The sequence below is a fragment of the Ammodytes marinus genome (genome assembly GCF_949987685.1).
Source record: "Ammodytes marinus genome assembly, chromosome: 21".
NCBI lineage: Eukaryota > Metazoa > Chordata > Actinopteri > Uranoscopiformes > Ammodytidae > Ammodytes > Ammodytes marinus.
The window spans coordinates 3,411,651-3,428,896 of record NC_137225.1 but is presented as its reverse complement, the minus strand read 5'-3'; positions in this window follow the sequence as shown (position 1 = coordinate 3,428,896).

The following is a 17,246-nucleotide window of genomic DNA, read 5'->3' as shown; positions in this document are numbered from 1 at the left end:
GGTTATCAGCCAAGTGGGTCTGTGAGGAGACATTATTTCTTCTGGCTCTTGGACATGTCTAAAACCAATATTACCCAAACATAGCATTTCTCGGCACATATTGCTAGTGAGTTCATTGATACAAAAGGGAAATGTAAATGTATTCAATGCTCTGCATATTCCCAATTTTAAACCATGGAGTGACAGAGTATTACGTTTTTATACATGCAGGAAGTTTTAGTTTGGAGTTAAAGTTTGTGTTGTTGTTGTTCATTCCCTCAATGCAAATGTACCTCAAGCCGCTGTGTACCGTCTGTTACTCTTGCCGTCTTCTTTGCTTTCACATTCCATTATTGGACTTATTGGAGGAGAAACAGAGTTGACTCATTTTCCGAAGTCAACATACTGTATCTGCAAGTTCATTTACATATTTGTAACTTTCTCAGCATATTAGCCTGATGTGCTCAAACACTGTGCATTTTCCCATCATTACATTTAGATAACTAGGAGTTGGAAGAAACAATGCGTAATATGTAAATATATGCTATATTGTGCATAATTCAGAACGAGATAAAGTGCATGCGTACAAGTACAGTGTTTGTGTGTTTGTGTGTGTGTGTGTGTGTGTGTGTGTGTGTGTGTGTGTGTGTGTGTGTGTGTGTGTGTGTGTGTGTGCGCGCGTGTGTGCGTGCAAGTTGGAGGCAAACAGGTGAATTCAGAGTTGCACTATGGAGAAATCAACCAACACACAAATACAAGTTGGTGACAATCTTTTTTTTCTTTTTCTGTTTACGATGCCAAACGCAAACCGCTGTTAACAACCTTCAAGGACGGTTTCCACACAACATACTTTGTTCTTCTAATGCTCAACTGTGTGTTCTAGCAGCTTCCAAAGAGCTTTTGCTCAGTGTTCATTTACATAATTCAACAAGTTTCATCTGGCACTGCAGTGTATGAGTCAACTGGGTGAAACGAGGACAGATGATACAGCCGACTGGATGGAGAGAGAGAGCTAGACAGAGGGAGGGATGAGAGGAGAGAGTGAAGGCAACATGAGAGCCTCGGCTGCACCATGGTTCAGGTCTCAACATTCTGCTGTATTTGTTGTTATGCAACCTTCACAGAGCAGCACCGTGTTTCCTAGAAAAAATCTACATGCACCAGTGGATGGTGTGTAAACACAGTTAACACTCATTTTGTTAAATCCTGACAACAAGCAGAGGTGTGCACAGACTCTTAGAGGCAGGGGGGGGAAAATGTGCCAGTGTTGCGCAGAGCAGTGGGCAAACAAAAAGGGCATCTATTCCTTGATTACAAACGTGGAGCCCAAAGGGTTTCAGAGGGTCCATGAGTGCGTGCTGACAGCCCCTAGACATTGGGGTGGATGTTAGTTGTGGCTGAATGACGCCACACTCTGTCCAGTTATTGTCTTATTTATTTATTAGGTTAGCATATATGCTATACACTGTATACATTATGTAAAGAGAGAAAAAAAATATTCCCCCTCTGCAACAAGACAAGGTTGACTTCTGCTACAGTGACTCCTCCCTCAAACTCATTATAGTGACTGCGCCGACCCCCATCTCCATAAGGTAACACGCTTACTACACCTAAGTACCCCATGTAACCCCACTCAAAAAATACTGAACTATACCTTTAACATGTCAACAAATGAAGTGTATAAACAAACACGTTTTGGTTTGACTATCTGCTACTGTACGTGCTGAAATCATTTCTTGGCTGGGCTCAGTTTTCTTACCACCCTGTGTAACCAGTGGTAACTTTTAACTTTGGAAGAAGGAATGTTAGCTGTTCCACTGTTTGAAGCCTTTATCCATTTCTTGGCAGGAAAGCATTTTCTTCCCCAAAAACGTTCAATGCATTTACCTTCAACTTCACTAGCATTATATCAAATTATGAAGCATTGGTTTCTCTTTTTCTTCTCTTTGTTCTGGTAAGCTATAGCCTTTTGTGTATACACTCCCCATTTCAGCATTTAGTTCAATTATGTTTAGTTGTGTCCTCGGTTGCTGTTTAGTGGACGTCAATCTAAGTGAAAGGGCCCATTGTGATTGTTTCTGTTGTGATTCAAGTGGCTATTTATGCCTTCATGCTTACGGCAGTGGAGACCTTGAGGCGTTATGCAGTTCGGTACTCAACAACTATTCTGTGCCTCCACCCAAGCATAGAGGCAAATGGAATTCAAAAAATGTCAAGAAAGAGTGTCACAGACCTCACTGTCACACTTTTCTGTGTCAAAGTTGAATGGAGACATCTGAGAAATACACATATCTCTGGGATTTTGCCCTGGAGTTTCTTGTCATTTGGGTGAGCAGGACTCCTTTTGAAAAGCTTTACAGTTAAATTAAAAGACATATCCAAAAGCATGGCTACATGTGAGCAATATATGTCCCTTCTGGGTTAAACAACACACCAGAACAGAGCTCACACACAGTTTTTACACGTGGCAAAGTGTAGAAAGGAATGTGTACACAGCAGAGAGTGAGAGATGTATCGACTCCGGGAACATGCAGACATCAAACAGAGCAGCATGTCCTGGGGTGAGAGCTGCTCCTGCCTGCGCTGCCCCTTGTTAAAAGTTAGATTGCGTGTGTGTGCAGGCATGTGTGTGTCTCTATGTTACACTGCAAAAATTCTAAATCTTATTTTAAGTACAGGTCCTTCTCATATAATTAGCATATTGTGATAAAGTTCAATATTTTCTGTAATGTACTGATAAACATTAGACTTTCATATATTTTAGATTCATTACACACAACTGAAGTAGTTCAAGCCTTTTATTGTTTTAATATTGATGATTTTGGCAAAAAAGTAAAGAAAAACCAAAAATCCCTATCTCAAAAAATTTGCATATTTCATTAGCGGCCTTAAGATCATCCACAGTGTGGGGTCTGGTGTCTCTCAACTTCCTCTTCACAATATCCCACAGATTCTCTATGGGGTTCAGGTCAGGAGAGTTGGCAGGCCAATTGAGCACAGTAATACCATGGTCAGTAAACCATTTACCAGTGGTTTTGGCATTGTGAGCAGGTGCCAGGTCTTGTTGAAAAATGAAATCTTCATCTCCATAAAGCTTTTCAGCAGATGGAAGCATGAAGTGCTCCAAAATCTCCTGATAGCTAGCTGCATTGACCCTGCCTTTGATAAAACACAGTGGACCAACACCAGCAGCTGACATGGCACCCCAGACCATCACTGACTGTGGGTACTTGACACTGGACTTCAGGCATTTTGGCATTTCCTTCTCCCCAGTCCTCCTCCAGACTCTGGCACCTTGATTTCCGAATGACAAGCAAAATTTGCTTTCATCCGAAAAAAGTACTTTGGACCACTGAGCAACAGTCCAGTGCTGCTTCTCTGTAGCCCAGGTCAGGCGCTTCTGCCGCTGTTTCTGGTTCAAAAGTGGCTTGACCTGGGGAATGCGGCACCTGTAGCCCATTTCCTGCACACGCCTGTGCACGGTGGCTTGGGATGTTTCTACTCCAGACTCAGTCCACTGCTTCCGCAGGTCCCCCAAGGTCTGGAATCGGCCCTTCTCCACAATCCTCCTCAGGGTCCAGTCACCTCTTCTGGTTGTGCAGCGTTTTCTGCCACACTTTTTCCTTCCCACAGACTTCCCACTGAGGTGCCTTGATACAGCACTCTGGGAACAGCCTATTCGCTCAGAAATGTATTTCTGTGTCTTACCATCTTGCTTGAGGGTGTCAATGATGGCCTTCTGGACAGCAGTCAGGTCGGCAGTCTTACCCATGATTGCGGTTTTGAGTAATGAACCAGGCTGGGAGTATTTAAAAGCCTCAGGAATCTTTTGCAGGTGTTTAGAGTTAATTAGTTGATTCAGATGATTAGGTTTAGAGTACCTTTTCATGATATGCTAATTTTTTGAGATAGGAATTTGGGGTTTTCATGAGCTGTATGCCAAAATCATCAGTATTAAAACAACAAAAGACCTGACATATTTCAGTGGGTGTACAATGAATCTAAAATATATGAAAGTTAAATTATTATCATTACATTATGGAAAATAATCAACTTTATCACAATATGCTAATTATATGAGAAGGACCTGTATATTGGGCTTATTTCTAGTAAAAATATCTTATGACATGATGAAGAAAATACACAATCACTTAACAAGCAACATTTCAGTGGGATATAGGGATTTGTAAGTTCAATAGGCTTGAATTGAAAAAAGGTTCACAAGGCTGACTCACAAAAGCTCTTCCTAGCACTTACACATGCTCAATATGAGTATCTCTAGCGTACTTCAACAGGTATCATCTTAAAATGCTAAAATATCCCTTAATAATCCTATTTCGAGTAGGTGATTATCTTAAATCTAACCTAAAACTAATGTATAGCTTGAACCCGGTTAAATTACACTTGAAATGAAGGGAATGGCATGGACACGTTGTGGAAGAATACTGCTTTTGAGCATAACAGGCTTATCATAATACATAACACTTCTTAATATTAGTAAAATATACTTTAAAATTAGTTTTCCCTGCTAATTTCAAGATCTCTTCTATCTTGAAAGGTTTACATTCTTGCATCTAATTTCGAGCTCTCATAGCAAGTTCATTTTCACTTGTTCCATTGGCAATTCTTTCTTTGCTTATTACAAATGAAACAAACCTTGTATGCTTTTCTCTTGACTTTTTTTCCCCCCAGTGTATTCGGATATATGAACACCAAATATGGTAAAGTGTTGACAGGTGTGGTGTGCCGTTTGAAAAACAAATACCAAAAGACATGTTTGAATTGAAAAATGATTTGGAGTGAAGTAACGCTCGAGCCTCAGGAGACCTCATCTAATCTAACTGCACCTATCGATCTGTGTTGAATACTGAAAAACTTGTATGCCCCCCACACACACACACTCTCTTAGAACTGAGGTGTTTTATATGGGAATTGATTAAACTGCAGATTCAAGTCGTGTTAAATGCGGAACCCGGGCGGTGACATTGGATATCTTGCAACACAATGAAAAAAAAGGTTTAGAAATAATATTGATGTCAAGCCTATTTTTTTGGAGGCAGCACAGCTTAAGCGGGGGGAGGGGGGATGCTGTCTGAGGTTGCTATCTTCATTAGATGCCTTTTTCTGTATATCTCCAACAGTGGCAGGCTCCCAGACTGATACATGATGCCTGGAAGAATATAGGGAGCAAAAAGGGAATTCAGCTGTCACACAAGACCCCCGAATATAACCCAAAGAAAAAAAAAGCTCCATTCTCCAAATTCTCTAGCCTCCCTCAACCTCTCCCTTTTCCTTCAGTAGCAGATCCTCGTCTCGCTCGCTCTTTCCAGGTTTCAAAAAGTCGCTTGCAAATTCAAAGAAACACCATCCATTTTTAAACGCCTGACAAAAATCTGCCTATCTGGGTGACATGCAGAGGATGCGGGGGAAAGCTCGCCTATGCAGAAGGAGTAAAGAGTAGCTTGAAAACCATACTTGAGTAAGAATAGAGATATACCTTACAAGACAAACTATTCCTTTACAAGTTACAAGTCATACTTTCTAAAAACCACTTAGAAATAATCTGATTTTAAAAGTAATTAAATATCAAGAGTGTGTGTGTAACAATAATAAGGGAAATGTACTTCAAATATTAAAAGTAAAAGTTACTTACATTAATATAAAAGCAGGCAATGCAGGTGGATATGAATTGCTAATACATCTTATTTTTTATGTGGATTTTAGTTTTTGATTTAAATTGTTCATACATTGATTGCATTGAACATCTTAATTGATAAAGTAACTAGTAACTTAAGTTATTAGATAAATGTAGTGCGGGAAAAACTAGTATGTGTCACACTGAATTGTAGTGGAGTGTATAAGTATAAAGACTTGAGTAATGATGTAGTTGGTTACATTCCACCGCTGCCTTAAACGGCTGATGTGAAAACGTTTCCTTAGATGTTGCTCTCATATGCTGAAGGTTTTTTAATAGGAAAGTGACTTTCTGCCGTCGCCAAACTTTTTCTCACAGGTGGAAGATGTTGAAAGATAAAACAGACGACAGAGAGACCAGACACCTGTGGGGATGCTGCGTCTGATTATTTCTGCTTCCCTTTTCAGACTACTCTTTCTTGTTCTGCTACTCACGCTGTCATCTCACAACTTCAAGGGGGCAATATGAACTGAATTTAATATGTACTTGAGAAATATGAATAGCGATAATAATCGAATGCTGGCTCAAAAGAGGATAGGCTTTTGACTTTTCCATTTTCTGTTCTGCAGAAAAGTTGCTGTAGATGTATATGTGTTGAACATACATGTGATCAGTTTGCAGCGCCCTATAATGAGTGAATGAATGATTGAATGAATGAATGAATGATTTTGAATGAATGATTTTATTTGACCATTTTGATATAAAAACATGAACAGCACTCTGTCACACATTAAAATACATCAAACAGCCAGGGATAGACACAAAAAAGCCCAAAGGCTTATTTCTATTGTGGTTCCTGTACACAAAACATACACAAAATATACACATACATAAAAATCACACACACAACAATGACCCCACTAAGGCAAGCCTAATTATGCCTAAGCCATTTTTTTAGGGCCTTTTTAAAATTGCCCAAACTCCCGACCACCTTGAGCAGGTGAGCTTTGTTTTCCAGAGGAGAACTGCTCCAGTGTCAGAGTTTTGTCGAACTCATTCCTACACTCACGCTGCTGGTAAACTACTACGTTTGGTTCTCGAAAAGCTCGGACATTTATATCTTGACAAAATCTAACTTAATGTCATTCTAAGCAATTTGATCTAGAACACTTTTTGTCAGAATCAGCTAATATCTGCTGTCCAACCGCTATACCTGTCCGGTGTGTGTGCACGCTGCATATTTTGCAAATATAGCCGCGGTTAGCATTCATTTTTCCTTTCAGACATTTTCCTTTATTTATCATTGAAAGATCAATTGAGGGGTGACCCTCTTTTACAATGACGTCGAGTCAATTACAGATACACAATATACAATGAGAATACACAACAAGCTTACGAAGAGACAACAACAATGAAAACATTTAGGTCAATTGAATGAAGCAGAACGATAGCCTAATTAAAACAGTTACAAGTGGAGTGGGGCTGATTCAAAATAATAAGTTTAAATTGTTTAACAGTTACAAGTGTATTTATTTTAATTTGATTTAGGTTGTTGCATAAACATAAACGTAGGGTGTAGCGTAGGGTGTAGCATAAACATATGTTTGCCAAGCATTCGTTGGAGATCGGTTGACATTGCCATCTCTCTCTCCTACACCTTCACTAGGACTCAAACAGTATGTACATTGTTTCAACCGTAGTTAACACAGTTTTAGACAGTTAAATATCCATCTTTCCACATATGGCAGCTAATCCTGTATGCTTTCAAGCTCATTACTTAGACCAATCTCTCAAAACAGTACGTTAAGTGTATTAAAATCCCTTTCACCACTGCACATTTATGTATAGGCCCACCTAATTGCAAAGCTCATCTGTGTTTGAACTGAACCTGTCCGTCCACTCATTAAACATCTGAATGAAATAAAAGTGTAACTTGAGAACAAATCCTCCTGTAACCTCTAGTAGTCATTTGATTATACTGGGATGAAATTACCCGATCAAGAAATTCAATCCAAAATGTCTCAATGAATCATTGCCATACCTTCTCAGTTCCCATATACAGTTGTGATAGCGTTCTTAATTCTGATGGACACTGGTCTCCCCTCACTTTGTGTACATGCATACGGTGTTTGTCCATGCTTTTATGTGTTATTGTATGTATTTTTAGAAATTGATCCACATTTAAAACAGTGTCTACAGAGCCTGGGAGGAGTGATTTAATCGTTTGAGCAGACAGAACTATTCATGTCATAGAATAGAATAGAACTTTATTGTCATTGTACAAGACAACAACATTTTGTTTGGAGCAGTATTGATATTTATATCAATATGAGAAATCCATAATAGACTCAGCTGTGCATGAAATAGTTTATCATAAGAGAGTATGGATAGAGTAAGGATGCATGCAACACACAGCTTTCTCTCTGCATTCATTTTTCCACAGTATTAACCTTGATGGTAATGCCGTTCGGAACATCTGCCTGCACTAAGACTGGATGTGTAACTGGCAATAATGAATGATAAATAGTCAGATATCTGATTTGTATGGACGCCCGGTGTTAAATGCATTGCAAGTTGGCGTAATGAAAATCACAGCTCTGGGGGATAAACCATATGGGTCTAAGTCTGTCAGCCCAGACAGACACTGATGATAAGCTCCACCCCTTGTCCAATCCTCAGGCTGTGATTGGACAGGTTATTGTTTTTTTTTTTCATTTTGGCTTTGACGATGAGTTTTCTTCTTCTTAAAAGGAGAAGCTTCCCTGTGCCTCCTCTTGAAAACGAATGGCAGTGCTTTGGATAAATCATGTCAACAAATTTTTTTTTTTTAAATGTTTAATTAAGATTTAATTAAGATTAATTTTTTTCAATTAAGACCCAGCAAATGCATTAAGGAATATACGAAAACATGTAAGCTTACAGTCTCACTTGTTTTTTTTATATTTCTTCCCCTTGTTGTCTGTTTATGTATCGTCCTTAAAGCACTTACTCCTAAATGCACTAAATGTTAATTACACATTATGGTTAAAACATTTTTTTTTAATTGTCAAGTTAAGAGTGACTTTTAATTCTCTATATTAGTTAACACATTGCTGTGACCTTCCAAATGAGCATCCACCCTGTTTCTACAGAGTAGCATTTAGGCTGGTGCATTGTCAAAGCTCAGCCATTCTGTGTCAGCACGTATACGCTACCAATGCATCAACTCCCCTCTGTATTCACTGGTCTGTATTTTATTGCAATATTATCGCTGAACCATGAGCACTGCTGAACTCCATTTAAACCTGATTTGCATAAAAGCATTCGATTAGACAAGGTTACAAGCATGCAAGTAGAAAGAAAAAAGGGACTGGCCACCTCAGATCCATGAGGTCACGACTGATAGCGCACAGTTGGAAAAAATACTGTAAGTTATTAACTCAGAGATAAGTAGCCCTGTGGGTGTATAGACCAGTACATAGCCCGTCACCATTGACCTATGATGATCGTATTCTATATGTATTTGTACTTTTATTTGCCATCATAGGCTGTATAATGTAAGCAGATGCTGTTATCGGTATTGCAAGGTTGGTTTTCGAACATTAATATTGCCAACCCCAAAGTTCTGGTTCTACTTCATGGGTTTTTATTATATTTATTGTTCGCCAGTACTAGTGGCAGGATTGAGACGGGGAATATGGGGAGTGAAAGAGGGTTACAACCTCTTTTATATAAAGTCCATGGTTACAACATGTTACAAAACTGAGCCGAGGCATGCATCTTAACCGTTAGCAGGATATTGTAGTTTTTGTGATAAAATATATTTTAATTTTCATTCATCTATTATTTGAGATCCTTTTAATTTGTTATTTTTTCATGCCAGCGATACCCGCCCTACGTCTGCACTACCTGGGCCATTCTTAAGAGTGCAATATCTCATGAAGCTGTGAAGGATGTTCTTCAAAGTTTGCACAGATGTCCACGCTAATTCAATGATGAACTGATTAGTTTTTGGAGGCTAAAGGTTAAGGACACTGTAACCTCATTTCTCTGTGATCGCCATATCCATAAGGTAACAGACTATGCAGAAGCATCTCATAAACAACTCCACTTCAAAAATACTGAACTATACAGTTAAGGTTTTAGACTATCAATGGAGGGTCCATCATCAGTATATTTCTAACCCAGCCCCTGTCATGCAGCACTAAGTGATGTAATGATTTCCCAAAATGCTGTCCCCTGGCCCCTCAGGATGGCAGCATTCTCACTAGACTCTGATCTTTTCATGGCTGATGTAATATACCATTTCAGACATCAAACTCATTTTAGAACGCTTTAAATGCAATAAATCCCTAAGGCATTGTAATATGTTCTGGACTTTGCAATAGCTGAAATTATTTTTGCCACCTCATTGCTGATATATATATGCAAGCATATCTACTTAATATACAATATGTGTATTAGTGTACTGTTCCTATCTAATTGTAATATAACAATCACTATGTGGTTTTGGCAACATGTCATCTGAGGACAGAAGACAACTACAAAGGGTGATCTCCTCTGCTTCCAGAATGATTTGATGTGATCTACCACCCGTAGTGGTCATTTATAAAGCACAGACTACAGAGGAAGGGCCGCTATAAATGAAAGGAAGGGAAGAAGGATCTGTCTTACCCAACCAATCAGCATTTTCATTTTGGGCCTCTCGTAGAGGACGTAAAAGCATTCGCTCCTGAATTCCAAAGCAGCACATATCCTGAAGCATTTAGCCTCCTGAACACTTTAAAGCTAACTTAGTAGCTGAGCTGGAGAGGTTCTTTCTTTTCAATCATATTCATCTAAGCACTCAACTACTACTTGTTTGAACTGTGTGTGTGTGTGTGTGTGTGCGTGTGTGTGTGTGTGTGTGTGTGTGTGTGTGTGTGTGTGTGTGTGTGTGTGTTTATAAATGAGTAATTTGACGTGTGTTTTGTTGCTCCGTGAGCTCACCAAGACAAAAGGCCAATCTATGCTGTCGACATGGCAACAAATAATTGATTATTGCATCCTAACAGAAAAAGGCGCATTTGAAACTCTGTTTACAAAAGCTGAGTTCCATCCAGAGTAACAGTCATCCATGACAGTGAACACGCACAACACTAGGACACTAAGTGACACCAAGCCCCAACCTCAGCGATTTTTACCAGCATCCAATAAGGAAGTGACCACAACTGTAGTAACCCGGAAGTGCCACTGGGGGTGGTACCAAGACTGAGCAATTTTTCTTTGACTCACTTGTTAGACAGGCCGTTTTCAAAGTCTTATTAAACCTATTTACAGCCTGGTCCACACAACCATTCTAGTGTGTATGTTTAGCTTATATCTCCATGACAACACTGAGGGGGGTGAATTATTTTCTAGCAGGCTAGTTTTGATTCTTTTGGAGGTTAAAATATATTGGCGCGATCTCTTGAGTGACAGTTCCCCGCCCGTTGTCCCTCACTTTGCCTCGGAGGTATACGTCAGCTAGATGGGCGTATCTCCCTCCCCCCGACATGAGGCGGTGTAAAAATCTCACAAGATGGCGACACGCATAAACCAGGATTATTGGATGCCGTGTGAATAACTGAGGTCAGCACGGATGACACATCCATATTATATACTATCTATGAGTGACACTGAGGCTGTGTCTTGATTCAGAGACCACGCACTTGGTAGGACGCAGTCTCGCGGTCTATGAAGGCTATAGCCTATGAAGGCCGATTTTAAGGCCGGTTTTAAGGCCAACGAGCCTTGTTAAACGAGACGGTCTCCGCAGGTCTCCGTTTACGAGCATTTCCGGTTTACGTAACAAGCCGTTACCTTGCGTGACGACTCGCCGCTCCTGTGCTGCCTAGCAACCCTGATTGCTGCCAACGGAGACAGCCCTGTCAGCGGAGGAAAAAAGAAAAATAAGTTGTCTACCAGACGAAAAGAAAAAAAAGTACAAGAAAAAAAGAAAGTAAGATAAAAGTTAAGAAGATGGAGCAACACGTTGCTGTTTTGTTATTTTTTATTTTATTTTATGCAATCTCTGAAAAAAACGCAATGAATCTTGGGATATGTTGGGCCACGAAGGATACATCTGATGCAGCCTTCAAAACTGCTTCAAAACCGTGAAACGAAGGCTGCATTTCACGACCGCATATGAGGAGCCTTGCAAGGAGCCTTGCAAATGGGACAGCCTTTGCGCGCCGCTATGACGCAATCGGTCTTCAAATGCAGCCTTCGAGGCCGGTTCCAAGACCGCAACCCCTGAATCAAGACTCAGCCTGAGTCACCTCATGAGTCACCTCATGCGTGGGAGGTTCGGATATCATCTGACGTTTAAATGAGTGCAAGCAGCATATTAATGCATCTGTGTCTCCAAAGACACATGCATAATAAATGTGGAAATAACCACTTCATGACAAATTCTAACTAATACTTGCACGGTCTGTCTCTTCCTGTCTCCTGCCCCAGTGATAACAACAGCTAAAACTTCGCTAAAATCACAATGAAATGAGTCATTGTTCCCTGTCTCATTAAAGCAACAAGGAATCACTGCTCCAGTCATTTCTAGACACACACATTCAAACACACAGTTAACAGAGCTGCGGTGTTGTTTATCTGATCCCTGATCAGTTTAACCGCTCAATGATCTGTGTGGGTGAGACAGCATTGATCTGTATATGAGAGAGCGGTGTGAGTCAGAGCCTGTGAAGACAATGAAACTTGTGTCTCACTCTTCATATCTTCAAAGATTAATGCAAGTGTCTGTGTTATGGATAGTTTAAGCCAACACTGATTTAATTCTTATAGTTGTAGCTAAACTGCTAAAGTGCAGAAGTCATTCTTGGCGTTACCAAACGGTTGCAGTTGCATTGCCACCCCCCTCTCTGAAATGGAACAGACTCTGTTTGTATGTATGTAGCCAGTGTTTTCTGTTTTATTTTGGTATGTCTGTCTTGTTTCTCCCCATGTCCTGTCAAGTTTCCCTCCTGTGTGATTACTGGCCCCACCCTTATGTTTTACACCTGTTCCTCGTTGGCTCCCGTGTCTGGTTTATATAGCCCTTGTCTTTCCTTTGTGTTTTGTCTTAGCATTGTCGTTTGTCTGTGAGTCACATCCTGTGTGTTACCTGTGTTCACTGTATTCCTTGCCTTTTGGCCTTTTTGGAGCTAATAAAGGGTCCTTTAGCTGAACTGTCTGCTATTGGGTCCTACTTGCCTGCCTGCTTGCCTGCCTGCCGCTAACCTTTACCGCTATGGAATCAGATTGGCTATATGTATTCTGGATTTATCCAGATGACACCTTTTAAATGGGGCCTTTAATGGAATGCAGAAATGTTATTAAATGACCTGTCCACTGTCTGTCAAAATGTCTGCTGTGGTATCCTTATTAACAGTAACCTGTTTTTTTTGTTTCATGAATCGTGTGTGGATCCTGTTCACTTGCTGTATTTTTTCTGTACTTCCTGTGTTCATTTCTGTGTTGTTTCTGCAACATGCTGCTCATATGGTAGGGGCCTTCTGAACAACAGTGTAGCCCATAGTCAGACTTAGTAACGCGTTACCGGCATCGGCATCTTTTTTCAGTAACGAGTAATCTATTGCGTTACTATCTCCAAACCAGTAATCAGATTAAAGTTACTCATCAAAGTCACTGTGCGTTACTTTTTCTGTCAGTTTCCTTAGTGAAACATCATACATAACTGCACAAATGACTGCGATTGCGATTTAATGTAAATAAATGTGCGCACATGTGTCTCTAAACGCTCTAACTGCTCCAACCACTCCTCTCGTCTTTTTGGTAGCGCCCCTCGTCTATGACATGCAGTGTGTGTGTCTGTGTGTGTGTGTGTGTGTGTGCGCGCAGCAGCATTACGGCCGAGTCTAAGCTGAACTGTGGCGCAAAACAAACGTTCCTCCCCCCCCCCCCCATGAAATATAGCGTCTGCTATGGGGATATTTAGGATTCGGGTACGGTGACGTTGAAGAGATAGAAGTGTTTAAAACTTGGAAACTTATAGTCACGTGGCGTGGCGACCAGTGGCCGCACACACCCAAGCTGTATCCCATTAATGGTCTATGAAGGCCATAGCCTGTGAAGGCAGATTCCAAGGCCAACGAGCGTTGTTAAACGAGACGGTCTCCGCAGGTCTCCGTTTCGCTCTGTTTACGAGCATTCCCGGTTTGCGTAACAAGCCGTTACCTTGCGTGACGACTAGCCGCTCCTGTGCTGCCTAGCAACCCTGATTGCTGCCAACGGAAACAGCCCTGTCAACGGAGGAAAAAAGAAGTTGCCTACCAGACGAAAAGAAAAAGAAGTACAAGAAAAAAAGAAAGGAAGATAAAAGTTAAGAAGATGGAGCAACACGTTGCTGTTTTGTTATTTTTTATTTTATTTTATGCCATCTCTGAAAAAAACGCAATGAATCTTGGGATATGTTGGGCCGCGAAGGATACATCTGATGCAGCCTTCAAAACCGTGAAACGAAGGTTGCATTTCTCGGCCGCATATTAGGAGCCTTGCAAGGAGCCTTGCAAATGGAACAACCTTTGCGCGCCGCTATGACGCAATCGGTCTACAAATGCAGCCTTCGTAGACCGCAACCCCTGTATTAGGGCTGGGCGATTAATTGAATTTCGATTTTGGTTACAATGTTGGCTTCCCTCGATCATGAAAACAAGATAATCGTAATAAAACGGTTATTGTGTGGCACGCCGGGTCATGTGTAGTAAATGCAGCGCACCCTTCTGTCTCCACCTGCGCTCCGCCCCGCCCCCACCCGAACACTGTCGCGTTCAGCGATTCCAGTGCAATTGTTTATTCAGCATAAAGTTAAAACGCTCGTCCAGGATGTTACACCGAAACACAAAAGCCTTGCGCGATTGAAGCAGCGTTTCACTCGGTGAAACATGGTGTGAGTGAGACACTGTGATGGCGGTGGGTAACGGTGTCATTCACTGTGAGAACTTGCCGGTGTGAGCCGCCGCGCAGAAAAGCTCTGTGGCTTTACGGGTAAAATGATAGTCGGGGATTCCTGCACGTTAACGTTGTTGAGGGGAAAGGCTTCCGCTTTCTGATTGCATTTCTCGAGCCTGAATATATTGTGCCATGTCGGCAAACTATCTGCCCGACAAGAGCAAATATACAGTGAGACGCACCCCCTCCGTTAGTTTCAGTCTACAGACGAAAAGTTACAGCCAGCACCTAAGCATGGACTTCGTTTAAATAAAGCGTCTAATTTTTATGATCAGCGCTCTGATGCAAATTCTGAAGTCTGAACATTACGGTGTGTCAGCTGTGGTGTAGTTTTTTTTTTACAGCAACTCAACGTGCACTGCAAAAAAAAAGAAGGCAATAAGTCGATCTTTTTGTAGATTCATAGTGTAACCCTTATTTTTATGTGGTAGCGTCCTCCGGTCTCCTCGGAATGGTGGGAACACTCGGGTTACAAATAAACAACAGATACAATTGCTCTCGGCGTTGATTTCTTCTTTAATGATAGCCAAAACGGCAACACAATACTCTCGCATATGCTCGACAATCATAAACTGAATCCCACACGTTAATGTGTCCCCCCCTAAACAATAGGTGGGTAGGAACTAAAGTTACCTGAACGCATAAATGATTTAATAATAAATTACTTATTAATTCGCAATGTAATTTAAATGAGAATTAAATAATGAATTACAATGTAAATTATATGATTACAATAGCCTACCTCCTCTTATAAGTCGAAGTACAAATCAATGAATGGTTCACAATCACATCCCTAGTAAAATATTAATTTTACTCTTAGATTCGAAGGTTTTACTGATTTATTTTGTGTGGCTTTTTAGTTGTAGGCTATGTTTGAGGAGCACAATTGGGAGTTTTGTTTATGTAATGTTGAAAGAATTGGCTGAATTTTCATTTTGGTGCATCCCTACAATGAATAATCGTCTTTAATAACCGTGATTACAATATCAATCAAAATAATCGTGATTATCATTTTTGCCATAATCGAGCAGCCCTACCCTGTATTGAGATTCACCCCCAGTCTATCAACACATGAGACATCGCAGAGAAAAGTCAAATTAATGCATGAGAGTGAAGGGCCAAGCACGTTAAGTTTAAAGACACTGCTACTGTCTTTGCACTTTGGAGGGATGCATTTTCATGGGGGAAACGTTTTTTTTATTACATTTTTTAAACCATAATTTCTATTATTTTGAAAACAGTATGCCTATAGGCTACTAGCCTAGAACCTTTATTTTATATATTTTCAATGATTCTTAATATGTGCATGTTTTAAATTGAGATATGGGTTCCAAAACCTGTAAAGTAACGTTTAAAGTAACTTGTAATCTAACTTAGTTACTTTTAACATCAAGTAATCAGTAAAGTAACTAAGTTACTATTTTAAGGAGTAACTAGTAATCAGTAATCGGATTACTTGTTCAAAGTAACTGTGGCAACACTGCCCATAGTCAATTTAATCCACCACTGCAGAGATACCTTGCAGTAATCTGTGGGGTTATATTGGGTCAGGGCAAAATTGGCTAAAGTGTCTTGTATCCACAATACGTTGTGGAGCAACTGGTTCAAACAAAGCAATCAGAAGGGGATTTCTCAAGGGCTTCTTCTGCAGTGGATCTTTTAACCTGTACTATTGTAAAAAAACAAATAAATAAATAGAATTTTGATTATATTTAAATTTTAAACATCAAAGAGATCATATTTACATTGATTAGACTTGTGTAACTAAAACCAAAACATAATTAGTTGAGTTTTTATTTCTGCTAAAATACAGCAGCTAGCCCAATTAAATCTTGTTTGTATCATACTTGCATATTACAGACACGTGCAACACCCACAGGCATGGTCCCGCTGATTACATAACACTGCCTGTCCTTCACAGCACATGACAAAAAAACAGTATTTGTTTTTTACCTTGAATAGGTGTTCAGATTCTAACCTCTCAATGTGAAATGGTGGAAGCAACCTGACAAACACAGACGGAGAAATAAAAAGACAGGGACAGAGATAACAGGGATTTCATTTTTCTCAGTAAATACCAAGGCTGTTTCAAATCAGTCATAGGCTCCAGGAAATATTTTTGAATTGTGCTCCAAAATGTGTTTATTTCATGAATAAATGAAATCCAATAATCTTAATATATTTTATTAATAAATCCTAGCTTGATTGGAATATGTTAACTGCATGTAAAACAAATACGTTGTCTGTTGGTTTTAAATTCAGAACATTGATGTATAATAGAAAACACAGGGGCAAAGGCAATTCTGGTCTTTCTGTTGATTGCTCCGAGTTTGGTTTCGGACTAAATTATCTCAGCAACTACTGCAGTTGGTGGATTGACACAAGATGTGGCTGGTCCACATACATACCCAGTCTCAAATAAAGACGAATTGTATTGACTTTAAGGCCAGGACACACCAGTCCGACTACCCGAAAATGGTGACTGCCGATTCAGGGAGCTCCAGTCTTCCCTTCGCGGCCGAAAAAGTGCAAAGAACACACCAAACCGACTGTTGCCTTTCCGTACGCTCTGCGCTTGCGCAGGACGTAATGGCTCCATAACAGCAGGCGGCGCTAATCTGTATTATGGCCCGAAAAAATACGGAAGCCGGAAATGATGGGACGGCTC